This window comes from Belonocnema kinseyi, chromosome 5 (assembly GCF_010883055.1).
Source record: "Belonocnema kinseyi isolate 2016_QV_RU_SX_M_011 chromosome 5, B_treatae_v1, whole genome shotgun sequence".
In the NCBI taxonomy this organism is placed as follows: domain Eukaryota; kingdom Metazoa; phylum Arthropoda; class Insecta; order Hymenoptera; family Cynipidae; genus Belonocnema; species Belonocnema kinseyi.
The window spans coordinates 134,745,855-134,766,505 of NC_046661.1; the positions used below are offsets into that span (position 1 = coordinate 134,745,855).

General features: G+C 37.4%; 1 protein-coding gene across 2 annotated transcripts in view; it reads right to left on the minus strand.

Annotated features, from left to right (window-relative positions):
* Nucleotides 1-16,218, minus strand: part of LOC117173344 (ets DNA-binding protein pokkuri) — a 32,483-nt gene extending 16,265 nt beyond the window's left edge. For both annotated transcript variants that reach the window (XM_033361841.1, XM_033361839.1), the window contains exon 1: nt 15,706-16,218. The gene's annotated coding sequence lies outside the window, so the exon portion shown is untranslated. The remainder of the gene's footprint in view (nt 1-15,705) is intronic.
* Between the last annotated feature and the right edge of the window lie 4,433 nt (nt 16,219-20,651).

The window sequence follows — 20,651 nt, forward strand, 5'->3', positions numbered from 1 at the left end:
CCCCTCCAACAAATCTTTATCGCGTTCTCTTGCGCGGTGTTATATCTCTCTCTCTCTCTCTCTCTTTTGGCCTCTCTCATCCGGCTACTCAGAGAAGAGAGAGAGAGAGAGAGAGATAATCGAGAGGCTGTCCATTCGACGGTTCTACATTCACTTACGCAAGAAAGGATATAATAGACCGGATTCCCCTGGTTCGGTTCCGCGCGTTCCAGAAGTCAACCGCTTTTTTTAAACAACTTAAAACACCCACGAGCGACATTCTCTGCTCGGCTTGGAGAAACGCGGACCTTTTGTTTCCGAGGTCGTCCGCGCGGATCTACCGTCGACCGTAACTGCCGACGGCCACTCGGAAGTAGCGTCGCGAGAAAAAATGGGACGACTCTAATCTCGAGATTTATGAAGAGGCTCAGAGGAGTACAAACTGTCAGAAATTTTTCTTCATTTTCCCGGACACAGTTGAGGGGGAGGATGTACGCTAAATTGTACAATTTGATTCGTGGATTATTCGTCATTTAAATTTACAGTCCAGAAATCGACCACTTTTTTTCACGCGTCATTCGCTGCTCGACTCAATAAAACGCGGAACTTCTGTTTCCGAGGTTATCCGCGCAGATTTTACGTCGACCGGAACTGGCGACGGTCACTCGGAAGTAACGCCGAGAGAAAAATGGGGCGACGCTAACTTCTAGATTTGTTACGGAGATTTAGTAAGAATACCAAACTGTGTGACAGCAATTTTTCACCAATTCTCCTAACACAGTTGGGGTTAGGATGTACGCTAAATTGTAATTAATTGTTATTTTTTTATTGGAGGGTTATTCATGATTTAAATTTATCGCCAAACAAGTCATTAATTTGGAGTGCATTGTCGTTTCGTCCCTTCCCACCCTATTTTTCCAACTATTTTTGTTTGGAAATTAATTCTTTTTGATTCAAAAGACTATTCTTCTATTTTTCGTTGATAATTGAGTTTATGCTACATTCTAGTAGTTTCTTTTTAAATATAGGTTTTTAATACTTTCCTATTAAACTATTAAAACCGACATTTTTTTTTTCCTGCCAGCAATTATACCGTTACGGCTTACGTATGTTTCAAACAATATACGACAAATCGCTAAGCGTTTCTTTAATTTTGATTCTTTGTTGTTTTGTCTTGGATGACGGAAACCGTATCGTGGGTTTCTTGGAGCCGTAATCGTTGTAACCGGAAGTTCCGAAGGAAGGCCTCAGCGACCTCGTAGCCATCTCGAGTCACTCGACGCCTTTCTTTGGCGAGAATTCTCTCTTTAATGTCAGAGGTTCGTTATGCCTTATTCATACAGCGACGGCGAACGTTACATAATGCATATCAGGAAACCGCCTTGCGCTACTTTACACGGGCCTACGTAAGCCGTTCAGTACACGCGTAACGCCTTCGCCCATATTTATAACTTGTCGAATAAATTTCGCCAAATTTCTATTTGCAGAAGTGAGATATTATCAAATTAACTTTTCCTATATTTCTGGCATGCAAAAAGACTTTTTCAACTTTCCCTCATCTCCACGATTTTTCAATTCTACATTTTGGAACATTCACTTGTTATGATCGAAAAATAGCTACAGCAAACATTAGCAAACATTAGCCAATTCGAGGCTCCTGATATGAAAGCGTCTTTGATATGCTGACAATGATCAATTGTCATTATTTAACTGTTGCCTAATTTTGCGATAAGAATATACCGAAACGGAAACTATTTGTGAAGCAAAGATGAACTTAGCTCGCTTTTAAGACAGTATTAGGTAAACACTTCTGTGCGCAAACGGTATCATAAATATAAAGAAATTATGTATACGGGAGTAAACCTGAGCAAATAGACGGGAAAGATAACTCGTGGATACAAAGATAATACGTTTTTTTTTCTTCTTTTTCTGACAATTTTATTTGGACTTGATAATATTATTTTTCAAGCTTCCGCTTCTGGTTTCTATCCTCCAATTTTATATTTCAAGCCTATTGTCAAATTGTCTATTTATTCAGAAGTAGATCTCGTTCTACATTGAGTTCCATTTCCGGTTTGCAATTATTTTCCTCCTTAATTCCGGGACAAATGAGAACCCCTGGATTCTGTAAGCAAACCTCGCCTCGCAATTCTCTCGCTCACAAACTCGCAAGAAGTTATACCCACTCCCGAGAAGAGTAACCACCTTCTCTTCTCCAACTTCTGTCCTCAAGAAGGAAGAAGTTAAATATGTATGTGTGCACAGTACGAATGCTAGAACTCAAGATGGCATCGAGTTATTCTCTCTCTTTCTCACTCTACACATACGCATTTATCACCAGGTCGGGCAAACATTCTTCCGCTCTAAGAGCGAAGCTGCCCCATGTGCGGCCTGAGAATACGAACAGGAAGAAGAAAACGGTCAAAGAAGTGCGAGGCGAGAGAACAAGGAAGGATTTTTTTACTCAATTGGGAGTTTACCACCTATCTTCTAAAGTTGTACTTTATGTTCTTCTAATAAATCCAGTGGGCACACATTTCCTATAAGGTTGTCAAATAGACGTCTTTTGGCAGACGACTTGAGGAGCTTTTGAATAAGATACTAAAAAATCCAAAGTTAACCGTCCTGAAGAAAATAGCAAAACTATCAACATTGGTTAAAAAGTGTTTTCGAAGCACCCATCTCGAAAGTGAAACTTTATGCTTTCTAATAAACCCAGTGGGCACACAAGTCCTAAGGTTTTCCTTTATAGATCTCTTTTGGCAACCAACTAGATAAGACATAAGAAAATTCAAATGGTGTCTCAAAGAACAAGAAATGATATTTTGACTATGATTGAAGGTTGACCTTCCTCAATAAGATGGCTAAACTATCAGCATTTCTACAAAAATGTTTTTGAAACACACATCTCTAAAGTTATCTTTTCTCATAAACCTAGCGGGAACACAAGTCCTAATGTTGTCAAATAAATGTCTTTTGGCGGAAGACTTGAGGACCTTCTCATAAGGCACTAAAACATCAAAAGTTCACCTTCCTGAACAAAATTGCAAAATTATCAATATTTGTCAACATCTTCTTTCGCAACACCCACCTCCAATGTTGCACTTTATGTTTTTCTAATAAGCCTCGTCGGCACACAATGAATCTGAAGCTATAACTTTTTTATCAAATCCGTTCATCAATTGATATAAAAATCTGAATAAATATAACGTTACAAAATACTGTCACATTCTTGGCTCATTTTGTTGCAGATCGAATTACCTTCAAATTTAGTGTGAAGCCGTGGTACCATCCAAAGAATATCTTAAATAAGAAAGGATGTCTTGAGGATTTTTTAAAGAACTTTGGAATGTCATGGTACCAACTAAATGTCTTTTAACAAAAATAGCGACCCATTGTGTGAAGTAGTTACTTACAATGGGAAAAGACGAAAAGGTGTCGCAAGACTGAAGGTACACAGTAGACCATATTTGATTGTGTTGTGCAAATACATGCAGCACATGCATCTGCACACAAGATCTTGGATGGATGAGTACTCTTGTATACCAGCGCAATTTTTCCTATTGGCCGACAAGAAGGTCTATTGCGACACCTTGTCTCATTCCACCATGGCTACTTTACACACAGCTGGTCATTATCATGAAATCGTAAAACCAGTGGCGCTATCTGCCGGATATCAGTATAACATCATCGGGTTTACGCACTCGTGTCAGAAACAACGACTTTGTACCAATATTTTTATCTTGTTTCCTCCACGGAAAGCGATTTTAAGATTCAATTTCCTGAAGTGTCGGAAATAGTATACAAAATTGTAAATACCGACATGAAGCGGGATTTTTCTCTAACTCTCATATTTAAGAATAACATTGCCGAGATAAGATGAATCAACGCAAGATGATGATTCTAGAGTTAACCTCAAGATCTACGACTGTACATCATGTGTATAGTCTCTCGGCAAATTTCATAGAAATATTCTTGAAAACACCTTTCGATTCTAAAGAAAATCGAAAGAGTGAATAATGTTAATTGCTCAAGTCGTCTTTAATTACCAGTCGAGCGAGATTGTGTGTTATAATAGTGCTAGCGAAACGCATTACGCACATGCCTGGCGACTGGCGTATTACGCGCACAAGCATAACAGCTCGTTATGCGTGCAATAAGCGTTCCAATGCCACTCTAATACTCGCGAGATCACTTTGCGCTCGCGTGCAGTGCACCTACATCGAAATCGAGATAAGCTGGTGAAAGCCCAATTTTATGTCAATTCTTCCCTCTCTTTTCCACCCGCACTTCCTCTTCTCTCTAACCCAAAGAATCAACCGGTTTGGCCCCTTTTGGTCTCCTTCCCAATATAACGTGTCTTAAGCGAGAAAAAGGAGCTAAACGTTTGATCGCGAGTTCGGTGACCGTTTCAAGGTCACTCGAACAATTCGGCTTTTTATGACGTGTACAAAATAGAATTCTTTGTCCAAATAATTTGATTCCCTTCTTCTACAGTCTACTTCACTATCTACAGTTTCTGGTATAATAGACACAAAAATTCAAATAAAAAATGATGAAACATTAAATCTTATGTTTTCTTCGGCAAAAATCCATAATCACATTATGAGACCCAAGCAGATATTGAATATTTATAGTTTCATAAAGTTATAATAAAATTCATAAAATGAAATATTTCCTTATCTAGAGCTGTTTCTATAACCGATTTTTGAAATACCTACATTCCTTAATATTTTTGTCATTAAATTGTCTTCAAACACGTGCTACCGTTTTGCATTACATTAACCAATTTATCGCGCAATGATCATAAAGAGTCAGCTGACGCTTCCGTATTGACTGGAGCAACAAAAAAAAAACGTGCAATATCACCATTGAAAGTTTCGTGCTGTCGATACGAAATACGTGTGAGTTTTAATCTCAGAGTCGTGATGGTCCATTCTTCCGGAAGCATCATGTTTTCGAAAGATTAATTCCTTTAATCAAAGAAATGTCCAATCAATACTCGCGGATTAAATAAATAATCCAATAAAACTGTTGTTTCGTAGTTGGACTGGAATTCAGTTGAGGCGGAAGCATTTGACATCAGCGCCATGCAAATAAAAATCCGACCTTCTTATTTCCGCGTTATATACATATATAACTGGCCTTGTTTGTTTAAACTTGAACTCCTGTTCCTCTCTCTCTGCTCTTCACCATACCGAGTGTAATCAGGAATAAAAAAGAATTTACATATCACCCTCTTGATTGCTCCCCCCCCCCCCCCGCCCCTCTCATTATCAACATCTGTCAGTTCTCCATGGCAAATTGTCGAGTCGCTTTGAAACGCCCTCGATCGACCTGCGTCTGACTATTAACAAATGCATCGTCCACACTTTAATATTGTTGCTCAATTCGTACTTTCTGCTAATTCCTAATAGAGTGGTTTACATCATTTTTTTTTTCTTTGTTAACCTTTCGCATGAAAGCAGTTTAGATCATTATCCGGCCACCGCATTAAATAATTGATCTCGGAGATGATCGATCTGTATTACGTCTTCTAGAGATCTAGAATCGGCAATTAATCCTCGTTAAAAACAAAATCAATCATCGTGATAATTAAATCGGAAATCAATTTTGGCGAAGGAAATAATCGGAAAGGCAATCCGTCATCTATCTCTTAAACTGAACTTTGAAACGGAAGTTTTGCATAATTAAAGAGAGGAGATTAAATTGGACTCAAGTTATCCATCGGTTATGATCATTTCATGATCAAAATGACGATTTGACGAATTTAAGTCCAATGAATTAAGAAGATAAATTTTTTATCTTAATAATTAAACTTTTAAGCCAAACCGAAAAATATTGAATAAAACAGTTGAATATATAACGAAAAACGTTTCTCCTCCAGCAGTTAGAAGTTTCAATTAATAGAAAAAGATGACTGAGGAATCTCATTTAATTATCTAAAGAGAATTAGAGTGGCACTCCCGGGCAACGGTTCTTCTTCTACTCTCTCTTTCTCTCCTCATTCTGATCAAATCACGGGATTAAGGGGCGGGTACCGCCACGTGTGGACAGGACTTAACATGTGCGCGGAACGTTCGACTGATAAACGTCTCGGCGACGTGTCAGTGACCCGCTCTCTCTCCTCTCTTACTTCTCAACCCCCTCCCCCCTGCCAGCGCAAACAAACACCCGAAAGCCCCTTCAGAACACCTGCACAAGAATATAGTATTGCGACGTGTACGTATCAACACGTAAGAGGCCAGATAAATAGAGCCCTGAATCTCTGCCACATATATGAGAGCGGGACGCCTTGACGATGAGAGAGAGAGAGAGAGAGAGAGAGAGAGAGAAACTGACGTGTAAGCAGATGCGAGGAACTCGGCAAAAACGATACGCGGAAACGCTAATATCTTAGCTAAGTATCACGAAGCGATTCCAATCCCGATACCGCACTTCCAACAAGAAACGAATATAAAAATCCACAAGAATCTCGACTACATCTTTTGCTCTTCATCTGGCATATCTTTTGATCTCGAAGTATTTATTTTAAACCGGAAAACATGGAAGGAATCTCTTTAAAAACAGAAGATGTGTCACAGTCAATGCGAGCTGATAAATTAATTTGATCCCGAAATTCGATCAAAATCATAGCGAGGCTTTTATAGAGATTTCGATTTTTTTGTGGATCCAAAAATTGACAATCGAATGATCAGATTCGCAAGATCAATTGCACAACTGTTTTGTGTAAAAATCGCATTTTTTGCTTGAAGATTCTAAAATTTAGTTTAAATTTTTCATCTCTTTTGTCAGAAGAATTTTTCTTTCTAAAAAATTAAACTCTTGTCGATAATTCGTATTGCTGTTTGAATTTAACTTTTTTTACTTGAAATACCAATTATTATATTTATCGTTGGAAATATATTCTTTTCTGATTGAACATTAACTTTTTACATTGAAACTTATCCCATTTGGTTTGAAAATTGATAATTTGTAGTTAAAGATGTAACTATTTGATAAAAAATGTATCAGTTTTATTTGAAAATTCAATTATTGCTAAAATTCATCCGTTTTTGATTTAAACTAAAAATCTCTTTCGCAGAAAATTAATCTTCTTGATTGAAAATTCATTTCTTGGGTGGAAAATAAAGCTTATTTGATTAAAAATTTATTTTTTAGGTGTAAACATTAAGAATTATATCTAAAATTTAACTTTTTCCAAATTTTGGTTGGAAGTGTTTTATCATTTGAAAATTTTACTACTTGGTTGATGATGTAATTATTATTTTTGTAAATTCAAAAACTTTGTTAATATGCTGTTACTTTGGTTAAATATTAAGAATACTACAAATTAAAATATTTCAATTTTTGTTTAATATTTATTATTTTTCTTTGAAATTTCAACTACTTGATAGAAAATTTCAATTTCTTAAATTGATATTCACCTTTTTTAATTAATATTTACCTTTTGTGGCAAAAATTGCATTGCTTTCGTTAAAAAAAAAAGTTTTATTTGAAAGTTAATTCTTTTTGGTTAAAATTTCTTGAATTATATTTTTGTTTAGGAACTCATTGTTTTACTTAGAAATTTTATTATTTAATTTAAAATTCAACAATTGTTTAAATTTATTCTATTTGGTTGAAAATTTGATTTTTTTGTACTATTTTCCTAGAAAATTAATCTTTTTAGTGGAAAATTTCTCTTTTCTTAAAAATTTATATTTGGTGTGTTAAAAATTTAACTTTTTTATAGAAAATTCACCTTTAACTTAAAAATCCAAGAACTCGATGGCACTTTTTTCTTTCGCTTCACTGAAGAAGTTTTCTTAGTGGAAAATTTCACTCTGTGATTTCAAATTTGTCTTTTTTATTTGAAAATTTACCTCTATACTTACATATCAAAATAATTTTAGTTGCAAGTATTTTTTGAGTTGAAAAGTATACTATTATAATTTTGGTTGAAAATTCATGTCCTTGTTTAATAATTGCATTATTTGGTGCAAATTTACTTTTGGTAAAAAGTTCAAATAAATGGATAAAAATCAACTTTTTGCTAAAAATTCATATTTACGTGTTGGAAGTGAATTTACTCGGTTCAAAGTGGAACTCCTTTGATAAAAATTCGTTCTTTTTTTCTTAGTTAAACACTAATTTTCTAAACTGAAAAATGAAATACTCTATTCTTGATTGAAAATACATCTTTTCTACACGAAAATTCACGTATTTCGTTGAAACTTAACGTTATCTAAATTCTAAAACATTTTCTGTTCGTTTAACGAAGTAGTAAATCTCCATAAGTTGGAATCGAAACGTGATAAATCTCCCAAAGCATTTTAAAAAAAACCCCCAGAGCTATAGAGATTTAGAGCCCAATTTAGGGTCATCCGAAATTGATAATAATCAGAACGATATACAACGGTGTGATATCCCCGGGTTTACAGTCTGTTTTTAAAAAAATTCTTCAGATAAATGTAGTAAGAAAGGCTTCATTTTCGAAAGAGGGATAAGACCTAAAGAAGAGGTACGACAACCTGTTACGTTGAGACAACAGCGGCTGAGAACCACTGGAAGCGCTACAAAGAGAGCAACGTGAATCAACTGCACGTGCATGAGAGTAACGCCGACCGGAAGTCGATAAAAAGCCCAGTTCACCCTCGTCACTCGGCACCAGCATCTCGTCATGGGAACGGGTCCTCTTGCCGTGCGGTCCAGACCCTAAAACCTGACTCAAGTGGACCGCCCCTGCCCTTCCTCTTCGTCTTTATTTTCAAGAGTGCCTTCTCGCCCCCACTCCAACCCCTCCCCAAAAACCCCACACGCTCTCTCTCTCTCTCTCTCTCTCTCCAGATCACTGAGTAGCTATGGTCCAACTCCAACAGACATCCACCCTCAATCTCTAAAAACAAGTGGCTGCATTCTTCAAAGTCGCTCTGATGGAAAGGGCCCATTCTTTAACGAATCAATCGATTTGAGTCGCTTCGTAAGGGCTCAATAAACCTTTCACGGAATTAAATTGCTCTCACTCGGGCAGTAATACCAGAATCTGGATTTCAGTAGAAAAAGTCGATCGACTTTTGGGTGTAACCAAAAGAATCATTGGTTGGATGAACATCAACCTAGGATTCTAACTATACAATCTGACTTCAAGCTGATAGTTTGGTTGAAATTAAAAAAAAAAAAAATCATGAATAAAGCACGTAAAGTAAAATTTGTAGAATTTCTTTTTTGACCAAATGAAAGATGAATGTTCAACCAAACTAATTTGCCGACGAAAAAACTAGAACTTTTTAATAAAATACTGAAATTTTGAAAAAAATAATTAGATAAACCATATTTCTTGAAAACAGGAGAATAGGTATCATACTGACTGAAAGGGTACAAACGAATTTTAAAACAAAATATGGAAATCTCGACGGAAAAAAAAATATATATCCCGACAAGACATGAAAGCACTCTAAACAAAATAGGCACGTTTCCGCTTTAGAGGATAATTTCCCGGGTGATCCTCTCTGCCAGATTCCCATTCTTCTCCTAGCGCGGAACAAATTCCTCCGGTTTCAGGCCTGTCGGCTTTGAGTTTTCTTTCCATAAAAACTCGACGATTAATGCTTCTTGTGCCCGGACTTGTATTGTGCTCGAGATCGAGCAGGAAAACACCATTACCGCCGGTGTTATTCTATTCCTCAAAAGTGCCAACCAACAATGGCCGATGCTTTCGAGAACGCGGAAGTTCGAGAAGCAAAAATCGTGAGGCGCAACACCCCGCAGCGAAGTTGTGTTCTGGATGTAAATGGGGATTTACAAAGTTCCGGGAAGTCGGTCCCACGTGTCAAAGATTTTTGGGGAGTGGGTGGGGCAAACCTTTCAGCGAGATCCGGAACAGGCAGCCCGACATAACAATGATTTCTTTATATTCGATAATTCCTCTTCTGGCTTAAGCACATTTGTTTGCTGGAGTGTAAAGTACCCCTTATAAATTGTACTTTACTGGTTGAACCTGTAGGTTCAACTGACCGAGAGACGTAACTGGGTAGAGATTTTTCCTCAATAAAAGAAAAGATAGATTTCCTTTCGATGACTCAGTGAACTAATTGAATTCTGTCCCAAGGATGTAGAATCTCCAGACTTTTATGCCTGCAAAACCCTTATCTGAATGAATTTTTAGTCATGTATGAAACATACAATCCTTAGGAAATTACCCAACAAGTTTTTTTTCACACTTCAAGATGTAGAAGTGAGTAAAATCCATAATGGGCAACAGTAGTAAAATGGAATATGAAACAAAATGATAATGCGTGTCTTCCCGACGGCGTAATGTCAAAAATACAGCTAATAAAGTAAGTCTTTTTTTTTTAAGACGGAGAACTATGCGGCAAATTAATCCTACACAATGGAACAAAGAAAAAATCATTTTGCGGGGTCGGTTTTCCCTTTCCGGTCTAGAAAGTCAAGACCAGGTCCTACTGTTTGTCGCAATAAACATGCCGCAATCTCTGGCCCTTTCTTCTGCTTCTGGAGGTAATTTGTTAACGACCACGAGGCCTAGTTTAAAGGGCAAAGTCAACCAATTCTAACTTTGACCACGAGGTTCGTAAAGTCCACAATCGAGCAGCGGTTGCCTGCAACTTAAAACCGGCAATTGATTTCAAGGTCAAAGCGAAAGAATTATGAGAGGACGCAGACTTGGCAACGACAATGCCTTTAACGATTTTGGGATTAGTTGCGAATGCGACGTTATTAACGAATGGTCCTATAATCCTATATTTATTACTTTATTGGGTCTAGTGAACCGACACCTTCCTCGAAAATGAGGAACCTACTTCCTGGCTCACATAGCAGGGGTTCTAAATTCTTAACGTAAGTTTACCTTTCAAGAAGAGTTTGGAAATTAAGAGAAAGAACTTTTCAACTGGTTGAAATAACAGAACAATTAGTTCGTTACAGACAAGCTTTAAGATTCTTAAAAATACTTTATAATTCCGTTAGTGGAGTTTAAAAGTATAAGGTGAAAGGGTCGCTTGAATGGAAAGGATTATATACGTTTTAGAAAGGTAATAAAGTAATCATTAAGTTTCGTTGGGATATAGAGAATAACATGAAAGTCGGTAAAGAGAGTAGGGGAGCTCCGGACGTTCCTAAATCGGGATAGCGATAACTATATACAAGACACAAGACGGAAGCAGCGTTCAGTTTGGCAGGTGTACAGATAATGCGACAGGGGAACTTGCGCTAGTAATAATAGAGCGCCGGGAAGAGGTTATGGCAGGAGGATTTAAAAAGCAGGAAAAAAATAGAGCAACTTACACACGCGCGGTAAACGATACTCGGTCGAGCTGAATTTATCAGGTCTATTGGCTCGCCGCGATCCGGCTAAATCGAGATACTGAGGAAGCTTCAAGTTGGAAGAATAGGAAATACTTGCGAGGAAGGGACCATATTGTGTTAGAAAAAGGGGGACTATTACCAAACAATCAAAATAAAAGAAGTAAACAGATTTTATGTTAAAAAAAAAAAAAAATAACAAACAAGTCTACTAAGAAAAACAGTTTGAATATATTTATTTATAATCAATGCTGGAGACTCTCGTTGTTGGAAACCTAAAAATCTGGAGTTTATGTGGTCAAGACGTCGCGAGTCTGTGCGAGAGGGACGAAATTAATACCGGGAAGCTTGTGGAAGGAAAGGGTGCCAGGAACGCAAATCCGCGTTTGGTAGGTGTATAAATATGCCAGGAGGAAGCGTGTACAATAATAGAATGCGTACGTAGGTACGCAGACGGACTTCTCGTCTCGCGGGAAGAGTAGAGTGAGAAACAAAACGAGAAAAGAGAGAGAGAGAGAGAGAGAGAAAAGCGAGACGGTCCGAAAACTATTCGAGGCCTCTCGCGCCGGTGATTAGAATTCGCGAGAGAAATATTTAGCTCAGTTGACTCAAACACTTCAAATGAGTGGCCTAATCCAATAAACGCTTCCGTTAATCATCCCAATGAGCAAGAAGACATCCTCATCCTGGGGATGTCTTTCCCATTTTCAAAATTTCACAAATGATTATGCGAGACTCAGCCAAACAAAAACTAATTTAATTTCAGGATGATACGTCCTACACAAAAAAAAATAGAATGCTTTTAAATAAGAGGCTTCACCGGATCTGATTTGTAATAGTCAGCCGGGATGAAATGCTATTGCGTGTTCGCTCGTCTCTTGGAGTGGAGTTGTGAAGATAGAGAAAGTGGGAGAGAGAGAAGATGAGGAGTCGGCTGACATGAGACTTCTTTTCTCTTCCCATCACCCTGTCTCTTTTAAGAGTGCATTCTCTGAGAGTAACGAGGGACCGGATGCCATCCATCGTGTCCGCTGGTTTCCTTTTGCTCTGTTTTTCGTGCCTTCTCGACCGAAGGATACAACACGTGAAGAGAAAGGAAGGAAAGAAAGAAAAAAGAAACTCGAGGTCCAAACCAAACCCTGCCAGTGTAGTGTAGAGAGCAGATTGTAGACTCAATATTACACTCGCTTCTCCTCTATACAGATCTTTTTCTACCAGATATAAAGATGTAGAGGAGGACGGTCCAAGGTCCACACTTCCGGTCCGGATACTAACCGGTTCTCCTCGCGAGGAACTTTTGCAAGATTCTATAAAGAACATCCCGGATAAAATGCCGTTAATCGATCCTCTAGTACTCGAGAATATTTTAATACGGGAAGCAATTTCATTTCAGTGCCAAGACCGACAAAAAAAGATTATTCATGAGACACTTACAGAAACGGAGCCTAAGAAATAATGATCTTTCGCAAAAGTCTCTGTTTCTTTGTAGCTTATTATCATAAATTTGCCACGTGGAAGACGAGTTTCTGGCCTTATCGTAACCTTAACGATCGATTTCTTCACTTTGTGCCAAGGCACTGAAGAAAATTTCCGACCCCTCTTCAATCTCCCGCCTCACACCAACTCGCTCGTTTGAGGCGCTTCCGCCTCACCCTCATTTCCGGGTTCTTCCGGTGAGCTCGGGAGAATTACGCGCGGAAGTACCCTCCCTTTCAACCTTCACTCGCATTATCTACCCCCGACATAAGTAACCTCTTCCAAAGACGGAGAAGCCCCTTCCATATACCAGTGAAAATCCTGGATGAAACTTACAACTCGATCGATACAATTCCCGCCTTGTTATCGCCAACACCACCACCACCACCACGATAACCCTTTCCACTCTCCCCTACTTCCTTCTTTTCAATCGCAGAAAACGACATACGATTATTATTTTAAAGCAAAAACAACATAAAATATTATCCACAAGTGACTAATGGTTTTCGCATAACTTTATCAATGATTTATTGGTGTTACACCAATCTCGTAACTTCCTCGCAACAAGTAAGACACGATTCTAAAAGTAAAAGAGCTGCGTCATAAAAGTAATGCTTATACGGGAAGATAATTTAATATAGGTCTTTACAGACAATTAACTACCTTCTTGCTCAAGGAGGAAGTAAAGGAGAGGCAAAAGACGGAAAAGGAAGATAGAGCACGATTTGGAGATCTCGCGTGCCAAGAGATGGCAGCTCGGGCTGCGAAAGGGGCTCCGTGTAAATATTCCTTGTACACGCGGTTTTGCAGCTACGTGTGATAAGTGTGCAAGTCAGCTTGACTTTATTACCTATGCATGCATGCGCGCAAACCACACACTTGTACACAGAAAACGTATACGTCTCACTACCTACTTCCCGAGTTTATAAACAGCACTGATCTCTTCTTCCGCTGTCATTACATCTGGGGTTGAGCCTGCATCGCTCATAATTACCGTATTATTGAATGCGAGTCATCCGCATTGTCGCATATATGTATACACGTAACCACACGTTTCATAATGTCATTTCAGACTTTCAATTAATTCCTGGGAGATAAGAGTGACTGTTGAGATAAAATAACAAAACTATGGGCCAAAAATAGTGATCGCGCCCAAGACCATAGTTATTAGAGTACCAAATCGTAATCAATCCCAACACGATGGTTATTGGAATACCAAATCGTAAGAAAATCTGATTTAAATAAAACTCAGAGGGGTAAAAAAAAACGTAAGAAAATCTAAGATAGTATAATTAAGGTACAAGTAGAACGTAAGCCTTTTCTAGAATCTGGACCAATATTACGTTAGACTTTTGTCTACCACTCCACCTACTTCCTTTTTCGATAAAAAAAATTTCTCAACAAAAGACAAAAAAGAACGTTCAATCTAATGAAATTACCACGGATCGCGCTTCAGAGTGTCCTTCGACTGATAAAGCAATGCGAATTTCAAAATGTTTGTACAAAAAAGTGTTATTAATCTTTTACTAAAGCTGGGCCTAATTCTGACTTTTATATCTTTCAGAGTTTTGCTATTGTTACACTGTAACAACATTTTAAAGAAGAATTACTGAGTTTACCTCTACCTGAAAATTGGCCGATTTTCAACCAGCTGTGGACTTTTTGTTTGTAAAATTAACTTGGGATAGATGGGAGAATGACTATTAAATGGAAACCGACACTAAAGCAATTCTAAAATAAAACCTGATTTTATCTCAAAAGTATACCTGAAAATGACCGATTTTAACCAGTTGTGGATTTCCTGTTTGTAGGATAAACCTCAGGATAAATCAGAAAACTAAATAGACAATGGTAGGAAAACAAAAATTAAGAAAGGACAGAGTTGATCTCTACCTGGAATTTCACTCATTTTCAACCAAGTGTGGATTTTTCGTTAGCAGGATAAACGAGAAGATGACAATTATAGACGGAATGAAAACGATTTAAAAAAGATGAGAGTAAACATCTACTTGAAAGTTGACCGATTTTCAACGAAATGTGGGTAAGATAAACGAGAATATAACAATGAAATGAGTACCGCCATTAAAACAATTTTAAAAAGACCCATTTGTAGGATACACCCAGGAACGGGGGAGATCTGACTTATATTTGCGTAGACACGCGATGGATGAAAATTCGCAGAGACGGTTTGTTTACAGTGGTTGCGCACGCACGGGACTTTATGACACATTTATGCCACCCCCAGATTGTTTTTTCCCGCTGCCTCAACCCCGATTATAGATTTGAAAAAAAAATCAAAACTTTCATCACTTGGAACTGGGTGAAAACCAATAACCGACAGGGCTTCTGTTTTGCATCGATTGCAATCGGCCTTTGCCCTTTTCAAATATAAAAGTCAGGTTTGGAAATTAAAAAGCTGAACTGCTTTTCTACGCGTAAAAAGGGGATGCATTTAAATGGATTACAATTTTAAATACGATCAAATTCACAAAGGTTTGAAATGAAAACGTTTTAATTCATGCGAACTTCAAAGGACGAATTAATATCTTCCGTGAAGCATAATTTTTTTTTCTTAATGTATTTGAAATCATTTGCTTACATTTCAGTACACAGCTTATTAACGAGCTTTATTTGTTTCAATTTTTTGTCAATTTATTTATCAAATTATTAATTTCCCTGGTCAAGAAACCTAAGACTAATAATAAAAATATTTATCGAAGTTTTAAATTGATATTGTATCAATCCGTAAAGTAATTTTATCAACATGATTCAGAAATTTAACTCGAAATCTATTTTATTGGCACAGTACGCGGAATCTGAACTATTCCCTCTACTGCCAAAATTCAAGAGACTTTAAATCCATTTTAGTACACAACCGAATCTCTTCCTTTTTAATAGTGGACGTCTGAAATTTGTATAAAAGTAATGAGTAGATGTGACAATTACCTCAATTTAATCCTTAATTTGCTGTACCCGTAGACTTGGGCGAATAAATCACTAAATCACTTTGGTTCATTGGTCAATCCTTAAGGAACAGAAGTACTTTTTAAATCCACAATTTCGCACAATAATTTTTGAAAAGCACCTCCGGCAAAACTGTAGCTTGAAGTCGCGCACGTGAGCTTAACAAGACTCGCTGGAGACGAAGACGATTTATCACAGAACGGAAATCCGTTGAGTTACACTGAGCCAAGACACGAGAATGTAAACGAGCACCGCTGACTCGGAAATATTTCGTCTCCTTCCTTGGTTTACTTTACATTCTTTTCGTAAAAAAAAAAAAAATGATGATGATTTCTCGCTGGCCACGTTTCGTAGCGCGTTTGATGGCTTGCTGCCGGTCCAACTAGGCGAGCAGCAAGTGCTTTTTCGGATCCGACGAGATCGAGAAACTCGTCGTGCACAATTTTCAGCAACACTACAGAATCACACAAAATACTAGTCCGTCACGTCTCGATGCTGGCGAGCGACTGAGCCGAGAAGAGCGGCTTTAGGAAGTGTCGAGTGGAAGGAAGGCTGCTTTGCTTGCCTGCCACCTCTCTCAGCCTAGAAGAGAGAGCGAGAGAGAGGTAGAGCGAGTGAGAGGGAGGGAGAGAGAGGGTGAGCAAGAGAGAAGTTTAGGGCAGGACCGTAATATCGGGAGGTAGGGCCGAGTTTTTGTATGAGTCAAGTCACGCTGCAAGCTGGTATTTAACTCGTGGTTTTTAAATTCCTTCCACAGGTCTTCCTGAGTTACAAGCCTTTCCTCAACCCTCGACTTGAGATGCAATTTTTGAAGAACTGAGTGCATTCGAGCGTTTGTAATTTATAATAATAGAAAACAAACGGGCTTCATTAGTTTTATTGTCTCTGGCAATTGTTAAATTAAAATATTAATTGCTTAATTAACACAATTTGAAGATAGATAATGAAATTGTGACAATTTCATATTAAAAAATACTAATTTACAAAGAAAAACATTAATATAATCTTAAGTTGTTCGAAATTTTAAGTTTGATTGTTGAAGCCTGAAGAATTTTTGTTTCAAATGATCAATTTGCGGCGAAAAATATTAACATAAAATTGTTCCAAAGCTGCCATTGTAATTTTAATTGTAAATTCTTAACAAGATACATGAATTTTTAATCAAATAGTTCAGTTATCACATATAAGAAATTATCCGAAAATAACAAACTTTAATTTACCGAAAAAAAATTTATTTTCATCAAAAAAGAAAACGAATTTTGAAAAAAATTGCTTAATTTTTAACAAACTATTTGGTAGAACTTTAAACTAAAAAAGACCAACTTTCAACCGAAAGATGTAATAGTTGATACTTTCACAAAAATATATTTTAATTATCAATCAGAAACACTTGAATTTTATTAAAAAAATACCAACTTTCAACAAACTAGTTAAATAGAAAAATTTAAATAACAATAGCAAATTTTCAACAAAATAGTTACATTTTCTACCAAGAAAATTAATATTTTCAACAAAAAAACATAAATTTTCAATCAAAAGTTGAATTATTAACACAAAAAGACAACTAAAATATAAATTTCCACCAAAAAAGTCAAATTTTCAATTCCAAATTGGAATTGTTTAATTTTCAGTGAAAGCATTAGATTTCAACCAAAGAAAAAATCATTTTCAAACAAAAAATTTTTAATTTTCGTGGTTGATACTGAACCAATCTATTCAGATTATTGTACATTTTCCAAAAAGGAAGAGGAACTGTGTGAAAAACATACATTTCTAAACTTGCTAATGTTTAAAACATCTTTCGTAGAAAATTTTAATAAAAAAGATTTCTTTTGAGTCGAAACTAAGGTGAAATTATTCATCCTCAATTAAAGAGACTCTTAAAATATGCATGAGCAAACCATGCCCAAGTGCGAATTGCCGGAGCGTTTGTCCTATTTTGGCAGCCAAAATTCGGCAAACAATATTGGGCCAATATCGGCATTTTAATCGGCCCAATTTTGCGCCAGTCCTGGCAGCCTATATTGGCTATTTATATTTTCCGATCCTCTACCGATACTTGGCCCAGTATCGGCACTTTATTGCGCCAAGTCTCACTTTTAGTACGGGGAACCATGTTTCGCAAAGATCCTCCAAGGTCTATCCCAGTGACGACACATTACTGGGCCAAGTGTCACTTTTACCACAGCAAACCGTGTTTTATTTGAATCGGTGCAATGTTGAGCCAGTGCTGGCAGTCCACATTGGCTATTTATATTTGCCGATCCTCCACCGATGTTTGGCCCAGTATCGGCACTTTATTGCGCCAAGTCTCACTTTTAGAACCTAAAAAACAACCCAAGTGTGAATTCCCGGAGCTGAATACACGGCCAAGTGTTGGTTCAATTTTGGCAGCCAAAATTCAGCTAACAGTATTGGGCCAATATCGGCATTTTAATCGGCCCAATTTTGCGCCAGTCCTGGCAGCCTATATTGGCTATTTATATTTTCCGATCCTCTACCGTTACTTGGCCCAGTATCGGCACTTTATTGCGCCAAGTCTCACTTTTAGAACCTAAAAAACAACCCAAGTGTGAATTCCCGGAGCTGAATACACGGCCAAGTGTTGGTTCAATTTTGGCAGCCAAAATTCAGCTAACAATATTGGGCCAATATCGGAATTTTAATCGGCCCAATTTTGCGCCAGTCCTGGCAGCCTATATTGGCTATTTATATTTTCCGATCCTCTACCGATACTTGGCCCAGTATCGGCACTTTATTGCGCCGAGTCTCACTTTTAGAACCTAAAAAACAACCCAAGTGTGAATTCCCGGAGCTGAATACACGGCCAAATGTTGGTTCAATTTTGGCAGCCAAAATTCAGCTAACAATATTGGGCCAATATCGGCATTTTAATCGGCCCAATTTTGCGCCAGTCCTGGCAGCCTATATTGGCTATTTATATTTTCCGATCCTCTACCGATACTTGGCCCAGTATCGGCACTTTATTGCGCCGAGTCTCACTTTTAGAACCTAAAATACCAATCTTACACGAAAGATACAAATTTTGTTGTTGAAAAATCGTCAAAGTTCATGATGAAATTTCTAAGTTCTGTCATTAAAAATGTTGAATGTTTGTAAAAGATGACATTTCATGTCATTTCAAAAACTTGTAAAGTAGCCTATAGCGGAGAAAACGAAATATTACGCGAAGAAAAATTGTAATCGATTTAAAGAATTTATTAAAAAATTATTGTATTGATATTCCTGTTAACAGTTCGTGTATTTTACATTTATATTAACTTTTCTGAACTGTAGCTTATGAGAATGACTTTTTCACAGTGCTTCAACTTTTCGGTTTAGCGAAGTGGTTAGCACTCCCGACTGCTAGGCGATCGATTTAAGTATATAGACATAGGTTCGATACCCCGTAGCGTTATAAATCTTATTTGTAATATAATGTTCAAAATGTAATATATGTATTCAATATAAACAGGACCATAATTATTCATATTCAAAGTACTCGCAATACATAAATATTTATTTTTTAAATACCTTTTTTGTCATCTCCTTAGACTATAGGAGTAGTCGTTAAAATTAACCAAAATGTTTAAATGAAGTTTCAATTCTTGAAATTCTAAATCATATTCGAACGATATGCAGTCGCATAATGATGAATGGCTAAAGCAGATGCGTCCTAAGAAAAATTCAAGGATTTTTTATCAGTTTTTGAATTAACTCCGGAATACAGGTTGATCCGATATTGGTACCCAATGTTGGGCCTGCACTTGGCAGCCAAACCTTGGCTGCCAAGTGCAGGCCATAGTTATCATTCCGTCATTGACGCGATGATGGCAGACGAGATTCGGCAATATTTTTTCCGACTATGGGCCAATGCTGGGCCATGTGACTTCGCACTTGGGTGCCGATTGGAACGAATATTGAGCTCAATCTTTCTATTTAAAATAGTTTATTTGAGATCGAAATAAAATGTACTTTTTTATAAATAGTCTTATGCAACAAAATCCGAACATACAACATTCACAATTCAAAATTAGATTTCCAAACTACACCTCCTTTCATATATATGTCTTATTACAGACAAATACATAAGAAAGGGAAAAAGGTGAAATGAACTAAAGAATTTAATTTAAAAGATTAATTTTCAACCAAGAAGACTGATTTTCAACAAAAACATTTTTTCTTCTAAATCTAGTTTCATTAAGGTTGCACGCTCATTTAATTAACAAATTTCATATGTATGTTCGATTCCTAAGTTTATTCAACCTTAGTCAGATTTTGATATGGGTGGGAGGGAGATCCGAGCCGACCTTACGGTGTTTTACATCGGGTTGAAGGGGTGGCAAATTTCAAAAAATACCTTACGTAATTTTTGGATCACCCCAAACTAGAGATACGAAGTGGACCAAATGTGTCTTCACTTTTTTACGACATCTGAAGTTTCACCAACCTGTTGAATACTTATTCCATAAAAGAGGGTAAACGTATGTGGAGAGCTGGAAAAGGAGCACGAGAGTTAAGCAAGTGCTTCGGGTGAAATTTTCGTGTATAAAGACCTGGAAAAGGAAGGCCAGGGTGAGGAGGACACTTTGGGTGAAGTCTGCATGTGTAGAGAGCTGGAAAAGGAGCACTGGGTGAGATGAAGAGGTTGTTTTGGGTGAAGTCTGTGTATATGGAGAGCTGGAAAGGGGGCACTGGATGCATTCAGGATGATGATTCGGGTGAAGTTTTCGTGTGTAGAGAACTAGAAAAGGGAGAAGAGGGTGAGGAGGACACATTGGTTGAAGTCTGCGTGTGTAGAGAACTGGAAAAGGGTCACTGGGTTTATTCAGTATAGTGGCTGGGGTGAAGTTTTTGATTGCAGAGAACTGGAAAAGGGAGAAGAGAGTGAGGAGGACACATTGGGTGAAGTCTGCCTTTGTGGATAG